At 40.6% G+C, this 16015-nt stretch overlaps 1 long non-coding RNA gene across 1 annotated transcript in view; it reads right to left on the bottom strand.

The window, feature by feature from the left end:
* The window catches only part of LOC117060643, a 92508-nt gene that overhangs the window by 42510 nt on the left and 33983 nt on the right, over positions 1-16015 (bottom strand). Inside the window, exons 2-3 of the long non-coding RNA XR_004428018.1 lie at positions 9874-10057; positions 454-552 (exon numbers count right to left, since the gene is read on the bottom strand). This is a non-coding gene — a long non-coding RNA (uncharacterized LOC117060643). The remainder of the gene's footprint in view (positions 1-453; positions 553-9873; positions 10058-16015) is intronic.

Here is a 16015-nt window from a genome sequence, read left to right on the forward strand (position 1 = left end):
ACCCAACACCTTCATCACATGATCTAAGGTTACAGCACTCACATGTTGGCTACCAGAGAACAACAATAAATTATCAACTCAGCAAGAGCTCAATGTGCTCTTCTTGGCTTTTCCCATAGAAAATTCCCATATTAAACATTTTCACCAATGCACATTTCGGCATTCTCATTTCATTGGCAATTAAACCATTATACTTAACTATAACTGAGGGCTCACAGGTGGTTGGGAGAACTTGGCTATGACCCAAGCCCAATGTTGTCTCATTGTCAGCTTGGAATCCTCAGAAACTGAACACTCTTATTTTAATTCAGAATGCTCACATGCGTGGAAAGAACCAGTAACCTTTTCCCAAGTTTTAGGCTTATTCATCTCAGCCAGAACTCTCCTGTGCTATGGGGTGGGGTGGGAACCCTGGTTGGGGCAACAATATTAGCAAAGCAAAGCAAACATTACCTTATTTCTTAGTTCTCTCCATTCTCTTGCTGTTGCATATGGCAAACTGCTGCTGTGGAGTTCTTACGCACAGGTGATAGGTTCTTTCATTCAATGAATCTAGGGGGGGGGGGGAAGAGGGTTGCAGGTGAATATAGTTAGTTCCTTGGCCAAGGGGAAGTATACTTGAAGAGGAAACTTCCTATGGAGCAGAGTGGGAGGAGGAAGCCAATGTGGACCTGGAGGCCCAGGAATAAGCAGAACTCCTTGCCTGCTGTACTTAAATAAAGCTGTTCATGTCTGAGTTTACCTCAAGTGCTGGGAGTTTGTTTCTAAGAAAAGCAGCCCTCCTGGGCAACAACACAGCAGGTAAAAAACAAAAACAAAACAGACTCCTGCTCCAGCTGGGGTGTCTCCAGAGTGATTGAAGACCGAATGCTTTGTGGGAAACAGCCCAGAAGCAAGTGAACAAGTGAGAGAGAGAGAGAGAGGGAGCATCAGGTGCCTGTTCCTGCTCTAACTGGGCTTGTTTCGCTGTCTTGTGTGGAGCGTCTGTTTTTTTTAATGTTCCCACTGCACTTGATTGATCTTGTAAATTGCTTTAAGGTAAAAAAGCAGGGTGTAAATTTGATAAACAAATGAAATCATACCTAGTCACATCTCCTAATACAGTTTGCAAGGCAAACTTTTCGTTTTACAGTAAGTCCGGAACTCATGCAGGGGTTACATTCTGGAGATCGCACCTAAAGCCAAAATTGCATATACTGTAGTCAAAACTCATTGGGGTCAGTGGCAAACGAGATTGCCAAAGACATTTCCCCCAGAAGTCTGTCCCCTTTTTAATTTTTTAATATTTTTTGGCCATGCTCGTAAAGCTGAATGTGCACAAGTTAAATATGTGTAAGTGCAGGCTCTCTCTCTCTCTCTCTCTCTCTCTCTCTCTCTCTCTCTCTCTCCCCCTCTCTCCCCCCCCCTCTGTGTGTGTGTTACACATACCAAGTCTGCCATTGCAACCACACACTCAAGGCCTTTTCACATGATGCTTCTGGAGCCGAGCTGATACAAGAAGATCCCTGGTGCAGCGGACCCAAGACCCATCAAGTTCAGCATCACAGTGGCCAACCAGATGCCTGAGTGAAGAAATACTTCCTTCTGTCTGCCCTGAGCCACATAGATGATCCTTAGATAGGTTAACTACCCACATTATATGTATATAAACTGCTATAAACAGTTTTTAAACTGCAGGAGTGAGGCTTCTTTCTATTCATCGGTGCTGTTACTACCGGTAGCAGTACCCAATGGATATTCAGAAAAATCACACAATGAATGTGCATATATCCATGGCTTTTATACCAGCCGCAACTCCCCAGAACTCAGTTCTGGCACCTCTCAGGTGAGCGCCATTGCCATTATAAGAGAACAAGGGAGGCATTCATGGTGAGTTCCAGCGCCTCTTTTTCTAGAAAAAAAGCACTGAATATATCTCTACCACAGGAAAAAAAACTGGTTACGCTTTGGAACAAGAAGGGAGAAATTTTGGATTTTAGCTTTTAGCTCCTTATTGGGATGGAGGAGAAGTTTGATTCAGTTCACATGTAAAGGTGAACGTACCTCATCCTCACCTTCCAGAACTTGCAAACTAAAACTCGGGCATCCTCCAAAACTTACACTTCCCCAAATTTTGCTATGCAGCCAGATAACGCGTACAAAAATGCATATGCAAGGTTAAAGTGTGTATAAAAACACATATATTCTTGAAAGTAAAATACACAAATGTATTGTATTTGGGGAAATTGCTTTGCAAAAATGTGTATCTTGGGCAAATTTGCATATAAAAATGTGCATATAGAAGCAATTCACACTAAAATGGTGCATTTTCATGAGGACGTTTTTTAAATGCAAACTGATATGGAAATAGATTCAGGTAGGTAGCCATGGTCAAAAGAAATAAAAAAAATTAAAAAATATCCGGTAGCACCTTAGAGACCAGAACAGACTTAGTTGGTCTCTAAGGTCCTACTGGACAATTTTTTAAATTTATTTTGATATGGAAATGTAAGAACTGAATTTAAGGCTGGAGAAATCAGAGCCTGGGTTAAACCAAAATGGGCAGAATAATCTATCCCCAGCTCTTGAGCTATAATGAATTCCTGGTTAGTCAGGGATAGAAGTCCAAAAGAAAAACACATCAACATATGCCCTGTGTGCAACAGGAGAATGACAAGAACATTTCTATGTCTCTGAAAATATAGCTCCTGTGTAAGCCTTAGCATAATCTGTCTTGAGCAATAACAACATTTGGAGGAGGAATTACAAGGAACGATTTTGGCAATCTGGCACAGATGCAACTCACTCCTGATACACATGACGGATTGCATTTGTTGGCTAGGCTGTTGTGGCACCACTAGCTTCCTCCTGCAAATTCAAGGGTGGTTTTTTTTTTGGTTTTTTTTTACTAGCTAGAGATGAGAAGGGGAGGGGGGCAGAATCTGGGTATGCAAGCCTTCTGCCTTCCCTGGACAAAGGTCTAGGCGCTTAAAGTACATTTCAGGTCAAGACAACCAATTTCAAGGCAGGGGCTGTACACAGGTGGCGAAGCCCTTACCATAGAAATAATGTGAATATTAAGTTAATCAAAGAGCTTGCATTGGAAGGGAATTAAGAGGAGTGGATTTTTTTAAGGGGAGGGGAAAAAACAGCTCGTAACAAGCAATCCATGTCACTTTTTTCCCTCCTGCATACTCTTGCTCTGTCCCATTTGTCTAGCAGTAATCTACATTTCAAATGATTACATGGGAAGCTGAAGTGGTAGTGACAAGGATAAACGAAGCTTGTTAAACTAATAGCTGCACTAATGCCCAAATATGTGAACTTCCCAGAGTCAGGCAGCATCCGAGGCTGCCGGAGCTGTCAGCCTCGCTCCCCCTGGGCTCGTCCGCCAGCGGCTGCCACATGATGAATGGCCCTGTCGAGTAAATTCATCCGGGGCCCAATTAAACAGGCAGAAATGAACTAGAGCCGTCAACCAGGGAGAGAGAGAGAGAGAGAGAAAGCGAGAGAGAAAGAGAAAGAATAAGCCAAAGACAGAGAGAGAGAGAAAGAGGAGGCAATAAAAGAGAGAGGGAGGGAGGGAGGGAGAAGAAAAAGGGAAACATATTCTCCACAAAGTCAAGGAAGCGCCAAGGCAGTGAAGTCATTCTGTCAGAAAATGGCCATTTAATGCTTTGCCGAGCTCACGACAGATATGTCATCTAAAGAAGCTTTAGTGGAGTCCCAGGGCATTTCATTTATTAATTATCAGCTTCAAGAGGGGGATTGGAGGTAGCCATGCTCTCCTCCTCCCCTCCTTTCCTCTCTCTTAAGCACTGTCAGCTCCCAGCCTTCCTCCTGTCAGAGCCTGCACAGGGCAGCTGCAGAGAGCACAGAAGTTTGGCCTACATGGAAAAAGCATGGTGATGGGGAGAAGAAAACAGGAAAGTTTCCCCCCTTTCCCATTTTTTTCTTATTACACTGATAGGTGGGAACCCCTCTGCAGGTTTACTAAAAATTCCACAGATCCCCCCCCCCCCGCATGAGTAGGAATTTTGCTGTAGCTGTAATACTGTGGCATTGTAATGATGGGGAAGAGACTGAGGAATTTTGCCAATGCTATTCATTTATATACCAATCCCCAACCCCTCATGTAACTGAATTCAAGGTGTACATGTTATTTCTAGGCACCAGTTCAGACACTGACCTGATCCAGACCAGCTTTTAAGTTACCTGTAAGTAAGGTAACATTCTCATGTGCCTTCCAACCATATCCTAGGATAGATTTTCACTTTTATCAACTCAGCCTTACATATACTGATCTGTGCTTGTTAGAGTCTGAGCTTGTATTCTGTTCCTTTTCTGAAAAGACTGAAGGGGAATACAGAAAATGGTTTACCGCTTACTTATTATAGTGTGGATGTATATACAAGTTAAGCTAGACGTCTATAAAATCCTGTCCGGTGTTGGTGGTGATAGTTTTACCATGTTTCTGCACCCAGTGAGAGATTTTGGGGAGCAGAGGAAAAGTGTGTATATATGTATATCCCAATAGTTAGCAAGATGTTGCAGGCAACCATTTCACCAAGTGGATTGATGCAATCTGTAGTAAATTATCAAATAGTTCATCTATGTATGCTCTGAGAGTAAGTGAAGAATTTTTAGAGTGAAGAGCAGAAGGTAAGTGTATGTGAAGATAAGATTATGGGAGTTTCCCCATGATCTCACTTCAAATTTATTTGCAAATTTGGTTGCTTAAAATTCTTCAGTCTCTGAAAATGCATTGAATATATACTTCTATTTACCAGCAGCCTCCTACCTAATGTTGCTTGGGAATTCTAAGAAACCGAAACAACAGTAAAGTTTTGAAAGGTTCAGTCCACCATCTTGATTCATTTTTTAAAATAATTTTTATTTGGTTTTACAAAATCAATCACACATTTAACATTCTTGAAAACATTATAAATCAAGATTTTTTCGAATCTTAGGACTTCCCTCCTTCCCTCCGTGGATTCTTTAAATACCTAAGTCAACTGCATATTATAATTAGTCCACCATCTTGATTCAAAATGGTGTCCAACTGTATTCAAACATAGACAAAAATCTGCTCCTTGATCCCAGGAAACACCATGCAAAATTTGATTACAGTATCTTAAGAGATGTCCAAATGCATAGAGAAGAGACAAGCAATTGTCTAAAATACATAGTAGAAGACATCTTATGAGATGTAGTATTTGATATTTGTAATATCTTCTATACAGGTGGCAACCATTTCATCACATTCCACTGATATGTGCATTGGTGGTACATATTTCTGAGCAAGGGTGTCAGGGGAGACAGCCTAGCTGGAATGCACTCAGGGCTCTTTTTTGTCTGCCTCCTAGGCTTTCCTCTGAGATCCAGGAAGTCCAGTTCCTGACTCATGCATTTTCCTCAGAGCAAATGGGGTGTTAGAATAATAGAATTGTAGAGTTGGAAGGGACCACAAGGGTCATTGTCCAACCCCCTCAAACACAGGACTCTTTTGCTCAACATGGGGCTCAAACCCATGACCCTGAAATTAAGAGTCTCATGCTCTACCAACTGAGCTATCCACAGTGTTGTGGGTAGAGTATATCAGACTGGGACCAAGGAGACTCAGGTCCAAATCTCCACTAGGTTATAACACTTGCTGGGTGCCCCAAAATGTTATTTTTATTTCAGTCGATTGCAATTGTTGACAAACCAAGTTGCCTCAAGGAATGGAAAAAGCTGCGAATTAAACATAAAATTTTGATTGATACAAAAGAGTGGGCTTTGCCCTGCCAGATCTACAATTGTACTATGAGTTGGCTTGCTTGTGTTGACTAAGGGAATGGATTGTATTGGAGGATACACATATTTTAGACCTGGAAAGCCACAATATGAAATTTGGCTGGCATGCATGTCTTTGGTATGGGAAAGCTAAAATATATAGGAGTTTTATGAACCATGTTATCAGGAGAAATTTGTACAGAGTCTGGGGAAAAACACAAAAATTTGTTGGAAAGAAAAGCATCCCTACGGTTGTCGCCGATTGAAAAAAATTACAATTGAAAGAATAAACATGGATAGATGGTGAGCAACCTATAGAAATCTATTCAACTTTTCAGGAAGTGAACCCAGATTGAAACCACTGGAAAAGTAAGGAGCCAAGGTACTGATTGGCTAGAATATCACCAATTACATGATATGTTTAAATTAGATGAGAAAAATGGCTTTTTGGACCAAAGCTCACAATCTGAAAAAGAGTTATTGATGAACAAGGAATAATTATTGTCCAAAATGTATAAACTATTATTGGAATGGGAAACAAAAGATGAGATGGATAAAGCATCAATGACCCATTGGGTAATGGATATAGGATATAATATAAACTTAAACCTCTGGGAGAAACTTTGGAAGAATGATTGAAATTTACTGCATGCTACACACTGAAAGAGAATTATATGAAAATGATCCATAAATGGTATTTAACTCTGAGTAGATTGGCTAGGATGTACAATGTGGAATCAGACTTATGTTGGAAATGCATAGAAGTAGAAGAAACTTTTTTCCATATGTGGTAGACATGCAAAAAAGTTAAAGTATATTGGGAAATGATATATAATGAGATGGAAAATGATTAAAACAACACCCCCCCCCAAACCAGAGGCATTTCTGTTAGGTATTGTTCAGACAGAGGTTCCCAGGAATCAGAAGAGCTTATTCATGTATGCAACAACAGCATCTCGGATTTTGTTAGCCCAAAAATGGAAAGTGAGAGAGGTCCCTAGTAAGGAAGATCGGCAACTTAAGATAATAGAATATGCAGGTCTAACATGTAGAATAAGAGAACAAGAGGAGTGGATTTTTTTTGTCGAGTATATTGAAAATAATTGTGCACAGTTAAAAATGCTGGCAGTTTTAAAGTAATTCAACAGTTTAACATATTTTGAACTGATGTAAGATAGGAAAACTAAATTAGATGGATACAATAATTAGATGGGAAATTAGATGGAAAACCCAGCCAGATGGGCAGGGTATAAATAATATATTAACAACAACAAGAACAAAAATAAAAATATACAGGAATGGTGGATAAGTTAAATGAACCTTGGTAGGGGAGGGAGGGAAGTCAATGAACACATGGTTTAATAAAATATTTTAATTTGAAATGTAAAATTTGAAAATTTAATAAAATTATTATAACACTTGCTGACTAAGCTTGAAGTAGTCATTCTCTCTCTCAGGCTAATCCACCTCACAGGATTGGTGGTGCGGGGCTTATTGGAGGAAGGGAGGATTGTAATACACAAATAAATAAGGTGACATTTGGTTATGCAAGAAACTGAAATTAGCAGAAACTTCAAAGTGTTTTAAATGAAAACAAGCTATTTTTATACACCCAGTTCCTAGGAGTCTGATTCTGCAAGGCCAAGGAAAAGTAGCACCATGACTGTACGTTTGTGAGCTGAAAGCTGGCATAATCACACTATATGCTGTCTCTGGACACACATCAAACACATTCAGATATGAAATGGGAGGGGTTTTTTATCCTTTGTGGAATCTATTTGTGATTGGTGGGTGTGCAGGGGGTGGGGCAGGAGAGAAATCAGGGCAGGGAATATAATAAACATCGGTGGAGGAACCTCATGGTGGCATACATGGTTCTCTCCTCCCTCGTTTTATCCTTACATCAACTCTGATAAGTTAGGCTGTGAGATAGCGACAGACCCAATATCATTCAATGAACCTTATGCCTCAGAGGGACTCCACAGCTCCAGCACTCTAACCATATTGGTGGTGCTACTCTATGTAGGCTGTGATGCTTGGAAGCACAGGAAACTTGAAGAATCTGATGTTGGAGCAGTTCTTAGCTTCATGAGGAACTGGCTTCCCTTTGTATGTGTGAGTGTGCATGATGGGGAGGACAAGTTTCTAGTCCTCATGGCTGTGGAGAAATGCTTGACGGTATGCAGGCAATCCCTGAATTAAGATTTTCAGCGGTTGAGGTTGTAGCTTCATTTGTCTACAGGGCTCCTTTGCCCTCCCATTACGACAGACCCAGAACAAATAGGGCAAAACAGGAGAGAAATTGTACAGATTGGCCAAATTTGCATAACTGATGCACTGAGTGCAGCTTTTCTTGGCTTGGGATTTGAATTGTTTTTGCATAATATTGTACTTTCCTTTAGTACAGAAGACACAAAGCCCCAGTTACAAGGCATCCTGTGAGCCAACCCTTCACTTCTATTACAGAGCTCTTCCTTTGTGGAACAAACAAAAGGTGGCAGTTCAGTCAATAATTTGTCTTTGCTGCTCTGATCCCCTGGAGTCTCTTCCTTATTCTGGCAAGAGGTGTTCCTCTTTTCTCGGCCTCAACTCCCCTTGCTTTCACAGCAATGTTCTTTGGTCCCAGAGGGGCAGCCATCCCATACCTCTGGAACTGAAACCTACAGACGCTCTCTCCATGGATCAGCCAGCAGGAGGTGTGTGGCAGTCAGCAGAGCTTTTTACTGCCTGCCCCAGAGGGACCAGAATCCCCAAACTCCATCTCTCAGCTCCGATTTCCTGGTTGGCCACCCATCCCTAAGCTTATGCTGACCCCCAGAGCTGGCTAGCACACTGCATGTCATGTTGTCAGGCTCACCCTGTCAGTAGTAGCCTATCAGTGGGCAACAATGCAAGTGACACTCCACATCACTCGCTCTCATCAGACCGCCTTGCGTTCCTGATAAATAAACAACCCTTTGGATGCTTTGGTGTTCTCTCTCTCTCTCTCTCCCTCTCCTTGTTGGGGGTGGGGTGGGGGAGATCAGCTTACATATTCGTAAATGTATTTTGGAGCTGTTTGCTTCGTTTGGAGCACGCTCTGAAAAACGGCCCCTGTTTCATTTTCCTTCCAAAATAACTTTTCTTTCTAAGCAAGACTGATAAGAATGCTGGGTATATGAGAACAGGCTGGGAAGAGATAAAAAGACTCCCCCCTTTTGCCTTTAAAAAGGTGAAAAATTAAAAATATACTTGCTTGAAAACACATCCCAGCCAGCTCAGGCAGCCAGACGGCAAGTTAGCGGTGCGTGCATTACCCATGTTTACACTCTCATGTTTCAAAAGGATTTCCTGTTATAGGACTGGAAGCCCTTGTATGAGAAGAGAGGGACTGTTTCTTCTGTCTGTTTTTGACCAGAAACATTGTCAAAATGCAACAGGGAGACGATGAAAGAGCATTTTTGTGCTCATGCTATTTATGTGATCTTTCTTGATGCAGAAGAAAACAGGGAGGAGAGGCATTTGTAATGTAAATGAGCATTCTGTGCCAGGCATGAGGCAAACCTAAGGAGATGAGTAATTATATAACATTTAGGAAACATCTGAAGGCAGCCCTGTATAGGGAAGCTTTTTAAGGTTTAATGTTTTACTATGCTTTTATATGTATATGCTGGAAGCCACTCAGTCAACCCAGTCAGATGGGTGGGGTAATCATCATCATAATCATTTATTAACTAATACTACTACTACTACTACTACTACTAGTTAGATACACCACTTGAAGTCTCATTTGAAAATCCCACAAAGCAAGGAAAACCCATACATATGGGAATGTTAGCTAATTTATAGATGTTCACATTCCTTCCTTCACACGCCCGCCAAAAGAAACTTTGCTAAACCTTTCAAGGCGGTTCTAGCACCTGTATAAAAAACTTGCCCAGAACTCTTGCCTGAAGTTTGGCTTGAGCTGAAATGCATTGGCATCTCCTGCTTGTGGACTCTATAAGGGCACCTGATTGGCCACCATTGGAGGATACTGGACTAGAAGTATACATTTATTTGGTCTGATCTCCTTGTGTTCTTCTTATGTTCTTCTACTACCTACCTTGATGTATACACAATGCATTGGACAATACTTACTTTTGATTTCTTGGGTGTAACAGGTAACAAATCCCACACTCTGGCATCTTCACAGAGTGGACAGTTCTGGTGCAGGGTTTCAGATCACGACCAGAGGCATTTGGGGAGGAGAATATGGAAGAACGTGCACCTGCAGGCACCCAGGTTCCAAGCCTTATTGCTTAGTTTTGTGTGCTGATTCAACCTAGTATGAAAAGAAATGAAAATATCAAGTTGTATTTCACATGTGCACATCAGGAAGCTCAACCCTGGATCGGCAGCTGGCTTCCCATTCCAAGGAGGTGAGTCAGCAGACAGATACTTCCCCTTTTTTAATGCTTGCTTTTTTAATGTGTTGATTTTTCATATTGTAATTTTATTGTATTTTATGTTAATCTTACAATTCTTGGGTGCTACATAGGAACTGTCCTCTACACCAGCCTTCCCCAGCCTGGTGCCCTCCAGACAGTGCCTTCCAACTCCTATCAGTCTCAGGTTAGGGAAGAAGGTTACTACACAATTTGGCATATAAAGCTGCTAACCCAAAAGTATAATTAAAGGCAAACAAGCATGTAGATCCAGGACCAGCCAATACTGAGCTACTTATCCAGGACACTTTTAGAAGAGAACTTCCATCTCCTGTAAGTCAGCACAGCCTAGATTGAAAACGATGTTGTGCTGTTGTTTATCCCTTGCACACCATCATTTTCAATCTAGGCTGTGCTGACTTACAGGAACATATATACAGGTTTGTCTATCCACAAATTTATTTTTCTATGGGGGAGCGGGGTGTATTCACCAACTGCTGTGGAGATGCTGGGAAAGCAGTGTGTTGGCAAGACACAGATATTGGCCAATAGGGACCTACCACTATTTTGCTGCTTCAAAATGAACCATGTTGTGTAGAATCTACCTGCCCCTAATATCTCCCCAGGACAGTAAAATGTATGTGTAGTTGGGAGTTTGGCAACAGGGCTATCAAATCAAACCACCTCCATTACTCTACAAATGTTGCATCTTCATCTTTAAATGTACAGGATTATTTGCTTTAACAAATGCCATCTTTCTTCACAGTCAAGATTTTTCATTTCTTTTCTTTTAAAAAAAATCTATTCACTAAAATGCTAATGATAGGCAGTGATTAGAAACTGCTGGCTGCTTGAGTTTTGAAAGTTCCCTGCGGGCTTCACAGACATGGCTTGTAACTTGTCAGTTCTAGAAATGTTCCCAACAAATCACACAGTACTGTATGTATTTAAATATATATTTCATTTCCTTAATGCTTCACTGTCTTAAATCCAATAGGGACGCTCACGTTAAAGTGATGAAGACCACAATATTGGTTGCGAAGTCAGATTTGATCGAAGTTTCTCGTAGCAAGATGCTCTTAAGATACACAGAGGAAAAGCAGCTGGCAGCCACAATTAGGAATGCTTATCTTAAATAAAGCCTAGGATTGTTTCAAAGCAAACCTGTCAACAGTGACTGGATTTTGAATGTGTTTTTAACATATAGCAATGGAAGGAAGGTAGCATCAAAACCGGTGTTCATATAAAGCATGTTGTCATGGGTCATTTTGTTATGCTGTTCATTTTTTTCACTTTACTTTTGGCTTGGGTCTGTTTGGGGCCACAGATGGGATATTTTGCCTACCTGTGTTGGTGGCAGCTGAAACTGGCTGGTACTCATTTAAATAGAAAGAAATAAAATAGGTAATTATTTTGTTTGGCAAAAAAAATCAAGGCTGCAATGTCCTTTTGCTTTGGTCAGCTGATTGTCGCAGTACCTACTTGCTTGCCACCTGCTTTTTTGTATATTTGTTAATAAACAGATGTTATAAAACACTACAAGTCTTCAGAATGCTCTCCTCATGAGGAAATTGATCCTGTAAAGCTACCCTGAGACGTCTTACCATTTGGTAAAGGTAAAGGTAAAGGGACCCCTGACCATTAGGTCCAGTCGTGTCTGACTCTGGGGTTGCGGCTCTCATCTCGCGTTACTGGCTGAGGGAGCCGGCGTACAGCTTCCAGGTCATGTGGCCAGCATGACTAAGCTGCTTCTGGCAAACCAGAGCAGTGCATGGAAACGCCATTTACCAGCAGAAATTAGTATTCTCTCAAAGATGTTATGTTTCATAACCAAAAGAGCATTCTATTTATTATTACAAGTCATCCATAGTAGCTACTGTTCCCATTATCTAGAAAGGATTAATGGAACAAAAATCAAAGGATAATACTCTGCAACTCACTATCACATCAATATAGTATCACATCAATATACAGTAATGCTTGTCCCCCAAAAAGGTTTATCCAAATGCATCTGGGAAGCTATATACTAAGCATGGTGATGCACAACCATCTTCTATACATTGTTCAATAGTATACTTTCTTTGAATACGGGGATTTCTTTTTTAAAAATTACCATTGTGACTACTAATTATATAGTCACTCCTCACCAAATTCAATTATCATGAATACTAGTCATGGTTATATTTACCTTCCATGATTTTAACTTCTTGCTCAAAGCTATCCAAGATATTGGATTTATTTTGCTTAGTCTGAGCCTTAAAAAGCACATAGAGCCTGAAAGAGGAAATAAGAGTGTCACTCTTCCAAATTCCTTCTTCATCTCTATGGAACTTGAGGATAAAAGGAATCCACCTTCATCACCTCTGACCAAGGACCTGTGAGTGGGTGGAGGCTCAGAGGTCTCATGGACACCAGGGGAAGACCATTTTGGTGACCCCTGAGCCAGGGGCACAATCTATGCTGACTGATCTATGATTCAAGAGGGATCCTCCTGAATCCCTCTCCTTGTCTCTCAAAATGGAGAAATTGCAAAAAAAACAAAAACAACAAAACCAGGGCTTCCTAAGAACTGGGTATTAGCATGGACACCCACAGGTCATGTTAATCCACATATGTGCCTACATAAATGGAACTGTGATTTGCACAATGTTTTTTTAGAACTACACACTCAGGGGCATAGCAAGGGGGGCGTAGGGGGCGCTCCGACCCAGGTTCCATAATGGAGGGGGTGACAAATTATCAAGGAACAATTACTGCCCTACTAGGGCGGTTCATTAAAAAAAACTTTTTTAAAAAAAATGCCTGCTCCAAAGGTCTTATCTTACTATACTAGGGATTATGTAGCTATATATGAAATTTCATGCATGTCGGTTAATATCTTGACCCTCCTCCACCAAAATAGCTGTTCACTTGGCTGTTTTCCTATGGAGTGAAGGCTGAAATTTCATTTCAGTGGAGCACTTACTGTTCCCAACCCTAACCCTGTGGAAAGCCATCTATTTAGACTTTAATTTGATTTTGAGATGTTTTTAGGAGGTAATTTAATTATTGTTTGATTTTCTACCAATGTTATGTATCTGATGTTAGCCACCCTGAGCCCGACTTTGGCCAGGGAGGACGGGATATAAATAAAGGTTTTTTTATTATTATTACTTGTTATTATTCCTTTGTAAGAAAATATGAAATAACGTAAAACCAATTTTGCAGGGGGGGATCAGGGGGGTGACAAGAATTTTCCACACCAGGTACCACCTAACCTTCCTACGCCTCTGGGGGGGTGACAAATTTTTTTTTGCCCCTAGGTACCAATTTACCTTGCTACGCCCCTGTACACACTACAGAAGAACAGCAACCTAGAATTGTGTCCATTACTAATATAATCATTTCATATATCACAGCCAATTTTCATTTGTAATAACAACACATGCTCACAAGCAAAAGTGTTTTAAGAAAAATAGCAGCTGGGAGAAAAAAAATGCCCCAGATGAATTCAGAAAGGAGTGGCCTGCTTTTCTGTCAAAGTTGCAAAGCGTTTCAACACCAAGATTCAACTTCTTCTTCTTCCCCATTTTATTTCCATTTCTTTCCTTTTAGGATTAGGATATGCTGCTATATTTGTGGCTGAAATGCTTAAGGAAAAATATATAAGAATGAATGAATGAATGAATGAATGGTGTTGGTGCATTTTTAGATACTCAGCCCTGTTCCTCTTTCTTCTGCAAATGAAACAAAGGGAATGAATTACAATCATTGGTGGGATGGGTGGGGGGGGGGAGAGAAAGGGCAAGCAGTCACATTGCTGATTAAAGAGGAACAAAAGCAGCATGTTTTATGAAAAAAAGATTATATTGCTCATTAACTGTTTCGGATTTTGTTAAAGTACAGACCATTGTAGAAATAAGACAATTAGTGAGAACACATGAATAGATGATCCTCTTCCCAATTGTGCAACAGTAATGAGAAGGAACAGAGGCTTCATAATGAGGAGAGGGTGTGTGTGTGTGTGTGTGTGTGTGTGTGTGTGTGTGCGTGTGCGTGTGTGCGCGTGCGCATAGGTATAGGGATAGATAGATAAATAGAACTTCTAATCATCCTTCTTCCCTAGAACTGAAAGTGCTTTAAAATTCTCCATGTAGTTTTCTTCATTATGTAGAAGTGCCACTGCAGACCCTTGGCAAGTGTCTGGATCTTCTTCATTCATCTCTCCACCCACCAAGCTTCCTTGTTCTCCATTTGTCAGCACATACAATCTTATCTATATTTTAAAAGTGTATTAGAGGGTTTGAAAAGTTACAGAAAAGGGCAATTACTGCTGAAACCCTTTAGCATACTTACTTGGGAATGAATTCCATTGTTGTGTAAGATTTGTTAGAGGAAAAGCAAATGCATTTCCTTCTCTTGAGTTTGTAGTTAATGCATGTGGTACTTTAAACCACATGAATGCACTGTTTGTCTAGCAATCTAATCAGCATTGGTTTGTAGTCTTTGCTTTATCTATGACTATGTTAACACCATCCCTAAATGCTGAACCATTTTGTTTGTCAACTTGTTGAGACAAGATGTCTGCTATTTCTCACCTATAGTTCCCACCGAGATAAATCTGCTCCTGCATGAATAAAGCCTTTGAGCTCCAGAACTTGTAAGCGATTATTCCAATTTAATTCACTCAACCTGCAAGGTCTGCTAACAAGATACATATCTGAGCAAACATGTACAGGAGAATAAAGCTAGCCAATGATCAAAGAGATGGGACCTTTTTTTTTTTTGGCCTAAAATGAAATACTGTATTTGGGTGGAGTGAGGGAGTGAGACCACGAAATCTTCCTAGGGTCCCCATCATCCTAAATCCCCCTTCACCAACTCACTGCTCCTTGGACATAGGGGTGGGTGGGTGTCCTTTCTCTGCATGTGGGGAGGGAAGAAGTGACCAAAAGGGGGGGTACCCATAGCCTTGCTCAAATAGCCAATGTGCCCACCAGCCTTAAAATTACTCCAACAATCATCTATTTCTTATAAATAATCCTCAACAGCTGTAATCTAGTGCTTTAGATGCACTTTTTTCCTTCCATTTGTGACCCTTGGGCTTGAGGTCACATCTAAAGATGTTTGGTAAACTCAGTGGCAAAGCAGATGCACAAGTCCCAACCCCAGTCTCTGTTATGCCCAGTGAATAGTAAGGATGGGAGGTTCTGTCATTTTGGGTTCTCTCAGCTTCTCATTTTCCCCACCTTAAATTCAGTTCTCTTATTTACTTATTTAAAAAAACAAAAACATGAAGAATTTTCAGCGTGTAAGTGTGAATTTCTGTCAATAAACATGTTTTTGTTTGGACTAATGTACACAGTTTTGCAAACAATTTATCATAATATAATGCATTTTTGTATGTGATTTTTGCTAATATCTTCATTTTCCAGTCAAAGTTGACGCTACTGGGCTTCTTGATCTGACAATGACTCCTTAAATGAGGACTATTCCATATTTTGAGTACAATAAACAGTATTAGTGGTAACAAATAGAGTTGTTGAACTCTAGATTTATTCTAGTAGATAACTATTTAACAGAGAAATGCCTAGTAGGCAGTTCTTTCCAAAAATAAAAAATAAAAATAAAATAAAATCTGGCACTGTTTGCTTGTCCAGAAGGAACAATAAAGAAGTTGTCATTGTTGATAATTTTTACCCAGCTCTTACACTGCAGCAGCAGGCGTAAGCCCAGGCTAATGGGGAGGAACAACAACAAACAACAACCCACCTAACATTTAGGGAAGACTTGAAAGACTTCCTTTGGACATGGTCCTCTGTCGCCAAGCTCTGCAGCCAAGAGGCCGGCTGGACTTTTCAAGCTAATTTTTGGCC

The sequence above is a fragment of the Lacerta agilis genome, chromosome 16 (assembly GCF_009819535.1).
Source record: "Lacerta agilis isolate rLacAgi1 chromosome 16, rLacAgi1.pri, whole genome shotgun sequence".
Lineage (NCBI taxonomy): Eukaryota > Metazoa > Chordata > Lepidosauria > Squamata > Lacertidae > Lacerta > Lacerta agilis.